Genomic DNA, 7,500 nt, shown 5'->3' on the forward strand with positions numbered 1-7,500 from the left:
TCCTCCGCATCAAAAACAAAAGAAGCAAGCCCTTCACCGCAGCCATTCACACTGTCATTACCATCCGACGTGGCTGCGAACGGCTTCCATCTCCAAAGAGGTATTTGAACTTTGCGGAGATTCGGCTTTTCCCTCGCGTCTGCGCTGCCGCCACGCCTCGGCCAAAGAAGAACTGCTGTCGTGATAAAGTGCTTACTCATTGTACAGCTATGATTAAGTATGCCGTCTATGCTAACGAAACATGATTTTTTAAAGATATATTTTGCTCAAATAGTAACGTGATTTGAAAAAGCTGACATATTTTTTTAGGCACATACCCACTTGAAAAATATTTACACAGATGCTCTTCGAAATACCGATGTGGATACGGTAGTCCGCGCCATAGGCTGAGCCTTAGCAACACAATCTTTCTTTAACGTAGAAATCGCTTGTTTACAACTCAGACCGGGAATGTAAGCCGCACTTTTTCTTTTTTTCTTTTCTTCCTAAATCACTTGGCGTTTTCTGTATCACCGCATCTCACATTCTTCCCATCATCCGCTTGTTAAATTAATGCGGATCAGTAGTTCAACAGCTAAAAGAAAAATAACGAGGACAAAATATTTCACAGAATAAAACTCGTCCTGCTTTGTAACCGCTCCCGTGGCCTTGCCAAACCTCCTTTCCTTTTCCCTCTTTCTCACTCTCTCCGCCTCCCTTTTCATTGTCCATCCTATTCTGTCAGCCAAAGATACTTTAACCAGTGGTGGAAGGAATAACCCACAGCTAATTCATCTCTGTTTGTGGGAGAATTTCAACCGTTTCCTTCGGAATGCGATGCAGTGAAATCGTCAACATGGTTGTCCGTTACGGTGCGTGTCTAGCAGAAGGTTTGTGTTTGACTCCCTTTTATAAGACCTAGACTGAAGACTTGATGCTATGATCTCTATAATAATTGTGACGTGTTTTATGTCAGTCTGTTTTTTTCCTTTATTTAATTTTATTCATTCATTCATTCATTTTTATAGATGAAAGAATATCGAGCTGACACAGTTTCCAGACTATGGATATTGTTCCTGGAGTTTTTCGTGTTTATGAGCCCGCAGATAAAATGCATTTTTCAGTCGTAAAATATGTACGCTTGAAACGTGTTGCTGGTGGTCATGAGTATTCTTTCGAGTCGTAAAAATGAAAATAAAATGGGTAAACTTTTTTCGTAACGTAAGGAAAGACCCTTATCGAAAGATTCGTTGCCACTCTTTGTTTGACATATTTAGCAATAAATATTTGTCACGGAAATGCTACCATTGTCTAACCAACATGCAAAGTCTTCCTTATCAGACTATTGAAAATATCAGTTTCATTTCCAACTACAATACATCAATACTGGAAGAACTAAATTTGCATTATTTTTAATCACAAAAAGTCTAATCTGATCGTAGCGCCCGAACCCCACTACCTGTGCGACCAAACGACCAGCTGTTTCACGAAAAAATACCTGGAATCTGTATGGAATTGGTTTCGGGAACTATTTTTAAGGGGAAACTATCGGACATTGTGAAACGAACATTTTGTAACCAAAATTTGCACCGCAGTAATGAAATGATATGGTTCATGTCCAAACAGGTACCGTCTCCTGTTTGGTCAAGACCAGCAGTTCTATAAGAGAAAATCTCATTGTAAACTCCATTTTTTTTCTTTTTTCTAATGTATGTTAAGGAAGTGTATGAATACTTTCCTGATACCATGGGAACATACATTCATTGTTTTGTTAAAAGAGAACCTTGCAGAAGTGAGTTTTAAAGTACAGTTTAACATTTACTGATGCGAATGACCTGGAAAATATTGGCGCAAATGAATCGTCACACTGGCATATAAGATTCAAATCTTTAATATTTCGCTAGTATCTTGTTTTACATTTTACTCAGTACTTTCTAACACATCAGCTAAGATAAACATTTCCCCAAAAATCATATTTATACAAACGAAATAAGTATCATTTCAATGTAATATATAGAAAGACTAATCACAGAGGGGTACAAGTTACAAGCCAACAACAGAAATCATAAAGGAACGTGACAAAGATCTACCAATTGCAAAGTAAAAATTGACAAACGAAGTGATTGCTCTGGGCTTGTAGACACGTTATGCGTATCCCTTAAATTTTATTTTATTTATTTATTTATTTATTTTAGTTATTTTATCCCATAAAAGTGCTTGCTAAAAATCTTCAGTAGGGATTCGACCCAGAAATGAGAGATTTTGTCGAAATACTTTAGTAAGACGCCAGGGAAATTAGTAAGGATAAATGGCAACAGTGGATTCAGACTTTGTTAAGGCATTCCTGAAGGTGAAAAAATTATACTAAATTTTCAGTACCACATACCAGGGTTTTTGTTAGTGTACTATATATGCCCCCACTCTCTCTCTCTCTCTCTCTCTCTCTCTCTCTCTCTCTCTCTCTCTCTCTCTCTCTCTCTCTCTCTCTCTCTCTCTCTCTCTCTCTGTCTGTCTCTCTCTCTCTCTCTCTCTCCCTCTCTCTCTCTGTCGGAGAGTAAGTAAAAACATCAACTCAGTCAATAGAGCAGTTTAGAGCTGAAATATTGGAACGGGAGGGAATCGCAATTTTCAGATACGCTGAGGTCTTTGACCCAAGCATTTTTTTTTTCTTTTTTTTTTTTTTAGAGAGAGAGAGAAAGAGAAAGAGAGATACAGGCAGAGACACAGAAGGCAAGGGATTCCCAAGCCCGTGATAATACATTTGTGTATTTCTTTCTTTTTCTACTCTCCCTCCCTCCCTCCCTCTCTCGTCCCCCCTCTCCGTCTCCATCTCTCTACTCTCTCTCTCTCTCTCTCTCTCTCTCTCTCTCTCTCTCTCTCTCTCTCTCTCTCTCTCTCTCTCTCTCTCTCTCTCTCTCTCTCTCTCTCTTTCTCTCTCTCTCACACACACACACACACACACACACACACACACACACACACACACACACACACACACACACACACACACACACACACACACACACACACATCTTGCATGGATAAAGTTAATTCTGTCTGAGATTTTAATGTTTACAATGTGAAGATCGAAGATGTAGAATATGCAGGAAATCAGAAAGAAACATTCAAATAAGCAGCAAATGTTCATTTTGCAAACCTTACATACTGAAATGCTTATTTTTATTTTTATTTTCGAGGGAGAAAAAGACGATTGGCTCGTACACTTGAGATATTGGATAGTTTCGCTGAAACACCGCATGTGTTTCTTGAGCTTGACAAACACTTTCTCTCTTCAATACCAGGCGGAATTCTTCACTTAATATCATCTTACGAACTGCGAAAAAATACCAGGCAGCTCCGACGCCGAGAAATAACAGATGACTGCACGTGATCGTAAACAAAGAGAATCGGGTCTCATTCTTGGAACCTTCGAGAGTGTTCGAAGTTGAGGCGTTGCTTGAACTTGTGCTTCTTATTCTTTCATTCAGCCTTCGGGACTTCTGTACTTCCTTGAACGGCCGAAACTCTCTGCTTGCGCTGTTGGGCGTCCTGGTACAAAGCATGGCCATTTCGATGTACATTAGGCCACTAGAATGAAAGTTCCTGTTTTGCGTTCGGGCAAAAGTGAAAAATAATGAGGATAATTTTCTTTATTCATTATTTATTTCGACAAATATCTAAAGAAAAGAACAACAGTTTTTGAAAATCATCAGATCATCTTCGTTTTCGTGGGTAATCGTGACACTTTTCATCCATAATTACTAGTAATGACGACATAAATGGGAGTAAAGCGTTTGTTGTGTTCTGCGATTTTGGGGTAATGATGAAACTTATTCAAAATAATGACATTTTTGGGGCGGGTGTTGTCGGGACCTGCGGGCGGTGGACACAAAACAGGAACTTGGCCTTAAATGAATTCAACTGAAATCTTTATTCTATTCAAGAGTGTTTCTTTGTACAACTGGAATCACGCACTGCTAATTAGTAATTTCATAACAATTCCATTTCTTCCTTGTTATCGAAGACTAATTGCCTAATGTCAGTCTTACAGTCGAGAATTAGCAGGAAAAAAAATTGCTATTTTCTATTTAACCAATGATCTTTTACCTTCTGATCGATCACGCCTCTTGAAGTGCTTTTGAAAGTTCGCATATGCTGTTCACTTAGTACGCGTCACTGTCCAACCAAGGCCTTATAAAAGACTGTCTACTTAAGCGGTCGTGATAATCAATATAATTACCTTATCTCTCAGCGTCGGCTTTGTCCCAGCTGGATACCTATGCAGCCATTTACATTCTACATCCTTGTTAAATCCTGTTGGTCCAATACCTGCCCGTTAAGTGCCCACTTGAATACCTCGTCAAGTCTCCATGATTAGGCAGTTACCTCGAATATCTATTACAATAACAGCTGAGTGCCTAATTGGTCTTTATTATCCGAGAGCCCGTTCGTCCCGCCCACAAAAGCCTAATTGGCCGACTCCGGTTCACGCAAATGCTTCTCAATGAATTATTTTCTCTCGTAAGCGATTATTATGTGCGTCTGCCCTGCTTTCCCGTCACTTAGATTTCCTTGGTGTCTGTCCCGAAACGGGGGAATGAACGGGGTATGGAAGACGCGACCCGTTAAATTGTTTTGCGAATTAAAACGGAGTTACGTTTAATAAGTGACAGGGAAATATACGAGGCTGTAAACCTACCGGGGAGGAGCGTGAGCGTCACGTTTTTTTGCGTCGCTTTGGCTTCGAAATATCCCTTTTTTATCGTTTTATTATTCTGTTTTGGTATCGCGTTGCATCTGTTTGTGTCTGTAAGTGTTTGTGTCGCAATGGACGTGTATGTGCTAAGATACATTCCTAGAGGAGTGTGTGTGTGTGTGTGTGTGTGTGTGTGTGTGTGTGTGTGTGTGTGTGTGTGTGTGTGTGTGTGTGTGTGTGTGTGTGTGTGTGAGAGAGAGAGAGAGAGAGAAAGGGAGAGAGAGAGAGGAGAGAGAGAAAGAGAGGAGAGAGAGAGAAATAGAAAGAGAGAGAGAGGGGAGAGAGAGAGAGAGAGAAATAGAAAGAGAGAGAGAGAGAGAGAGAGACTGCATGCAGGGTTTTGCGTGTGAGTGCGGTCAGAGAAATTGCCATGCACGTGTACCCCGCATCCATGACAGCACAAGGGGCGTTTATGACACTTGGGCAACAGCGGAATGGGTCACCTTGGACACGGCGGCTGCTTGGGCGACGACCGGACAAGCTTGCCTTAACGAATGACCATTTCGCGTATCCGGCCTGTGCGTGGCGACCCTACTTCCTCTGGGTATAAATAACTGACACCTGACACATATGACACCAAGCGCTTATCCATTCCGTCTGAAATGACACCACGACAGAGAAGAGAATTCGCGTGACGTAATAAAAAGATGAACAAAAAAATAAGAATAAAAATGTAAAGGCCATACCAGGGAGGAAATCTGACGACAGGAAGAAATCGAGGGAAGGCGCCAACGTGATAAAGAATGTGTAAAAAAGAGAGAGAGAGAGTGCGAGAAAGAGAGAGAGAGGGGGGGGCTAAGAGAGAAAGAGAGAGAGTGTGTGTAGGAGATAGGGAGGAAAGTAGGGGAAATAAGAAAAAAAAAACAGAAGGGGAAAAGTAACAGAAAAGGAGAGATATGGATAAAGAGAGAAAGGGAGAAAACGATCGACTATTTCATCCTCGAGTTCTTGTGATAAAGTGGGACCTCAGCCAGCTTTAGGGCTCCCCCCCCCCACCCCCTCCCATCCCCACCCCCTACCCCCTCCCATCCCCACCAACTCCCCACTCCCCACCCCCTCCCCTCCCCACCCCCCACCCCCTCCCATCCCCACCAACTCCCCACTCCCCACCCCCTCCCATCCCCACCAACTCCCCACCCCCACCCCCTCCCATCCCCACCAACTCCCCACCCCCACCCCCTCCCATCCCCACCAACTCCCCACCCCCCACCCCCTCCCATCCCCACCAACTCCCCACCCCCCACCCCCTCCCATCCCCACCAACTCCCCACCCCCCACCCCCTCCCATCCCCACCTACTCCCCACCCCCTACCCCCTCCCATCCCCACCTACTCCCCACACCCTCCCATCCCCACCTACTCCCCACCCCCTCCCATCCCCACCTACTCCCCACCCCCTACCCCCTCCCATCCCCACCTACTCCCCACCCCCTACCCCCTCCCATCCCCACCTACTCCCCAACCCTCCCCCACCTCCCCAACCCCGATACCCCTGTGACCAAGAACACAATCCTAGACAAACTCCACATTTAATTCATAATAATCGATTTGATAACCACACTTGATGGAAAACAAATAACAAGGTCATGGCATGCGCTAACACATTCCATCACAAGACATAGAGTGTAAGAAGCTGTAATAACTATAGAATAATATGGAATTTTGTGGAAGTTGCGTTTACTATTTGAAGAAGGAAAAGACGTGACCATCTGCGCGTAGGTTATAAATACTTTTGCTATGATCTGTGCGACGGTCCGCTGAGCTATTTATTTTCCATCATTTTTACCTTATTCGGAACAAAACTGGGTCTTTTGTTGATATAATGAATGGTGAATGCCCTGGATAAGTAACATGGCGGATCTGAAGTGTTTTTAGGGTGTAGATTACGTAAGAAATGCTGGGATTTTTTTAAGGATTTGTGATAAACTTCATTGAGATCTGATTGCCACATATTCAGTGTCACTATTAATTATAACTGGCGATTATAGTTAACATTTGTTTATTTCTTCGGCCAGTATTTTTTCTTTTCTTTTTGTTTTCTTTTTTTTTTTTTTTTTTTTTGAAAGCTAAAGGAGTTGGTAAGTATAAAAAAGAGGAAAAAAACACCAAAGTTGAAAGATCAAAACGAAGAAAGATAAAAAAAAGTTTTAAAAAGGCTGGATTTTTCTTTTTATTCAACCAAACATAACAACGAAACAATTTCACCGGGCCTTCGACGATTGGCAAAGACCACGACTCTTCGTTAAGTAACCTTCCCAAAATGACCGCCACGACAATCCTCATTAAACAGAAATTCGTTTTTTTTTCTAATTACAACGTCAGGACTTTGTTAGCGGAGGGACAGGTGCATGGGAAGGGAGAGAAATAAACATTAAAAGGGAGAGATAGAGAGAAGAAAAAAAAACAAAAAACAGATAGAAATAGAAACAGGGTAAGGCGGAAGACAGAGAAAGAAAAAAGAATGAAAGAATAAGACGGAGTGAGAGAAAGAAAGAAGAATTAGAGAATAAGACGGGGTTAGGCAAAAAATATGAGTAAAAAGAATAAAGAAAGAATGGTAATAACAAGAATAATAATGACAATAATAATTATTATAATATTCCCAAAGCAGAAGGGTTACATAACGGATCCCTGTGTTATCCTTTTTCAGTAACACGAATTCCTCTAGAAACCACAAACACAACATACACTTGTTTATGGCCGATAGATTTTGATAACAAACAACAAAAATAGAAAGAGATACGCTGCTTTTATAAACTAAAATTG

This window comes from Penaeus vannamei, chromosome 26 (assembly GCF_042767895.1).
Source record: "Penaeus vannamei isolate JL-2024 chromosome 26, ASM4276789v1, whole genome shotgun sequence".
NCBI classification, from domain to species: Eukaryota; Metazoa; Arthropoda; class Malacostraca; order Decapoda; family Penaeidae; genus Penaeus; species Penaeus vannamei.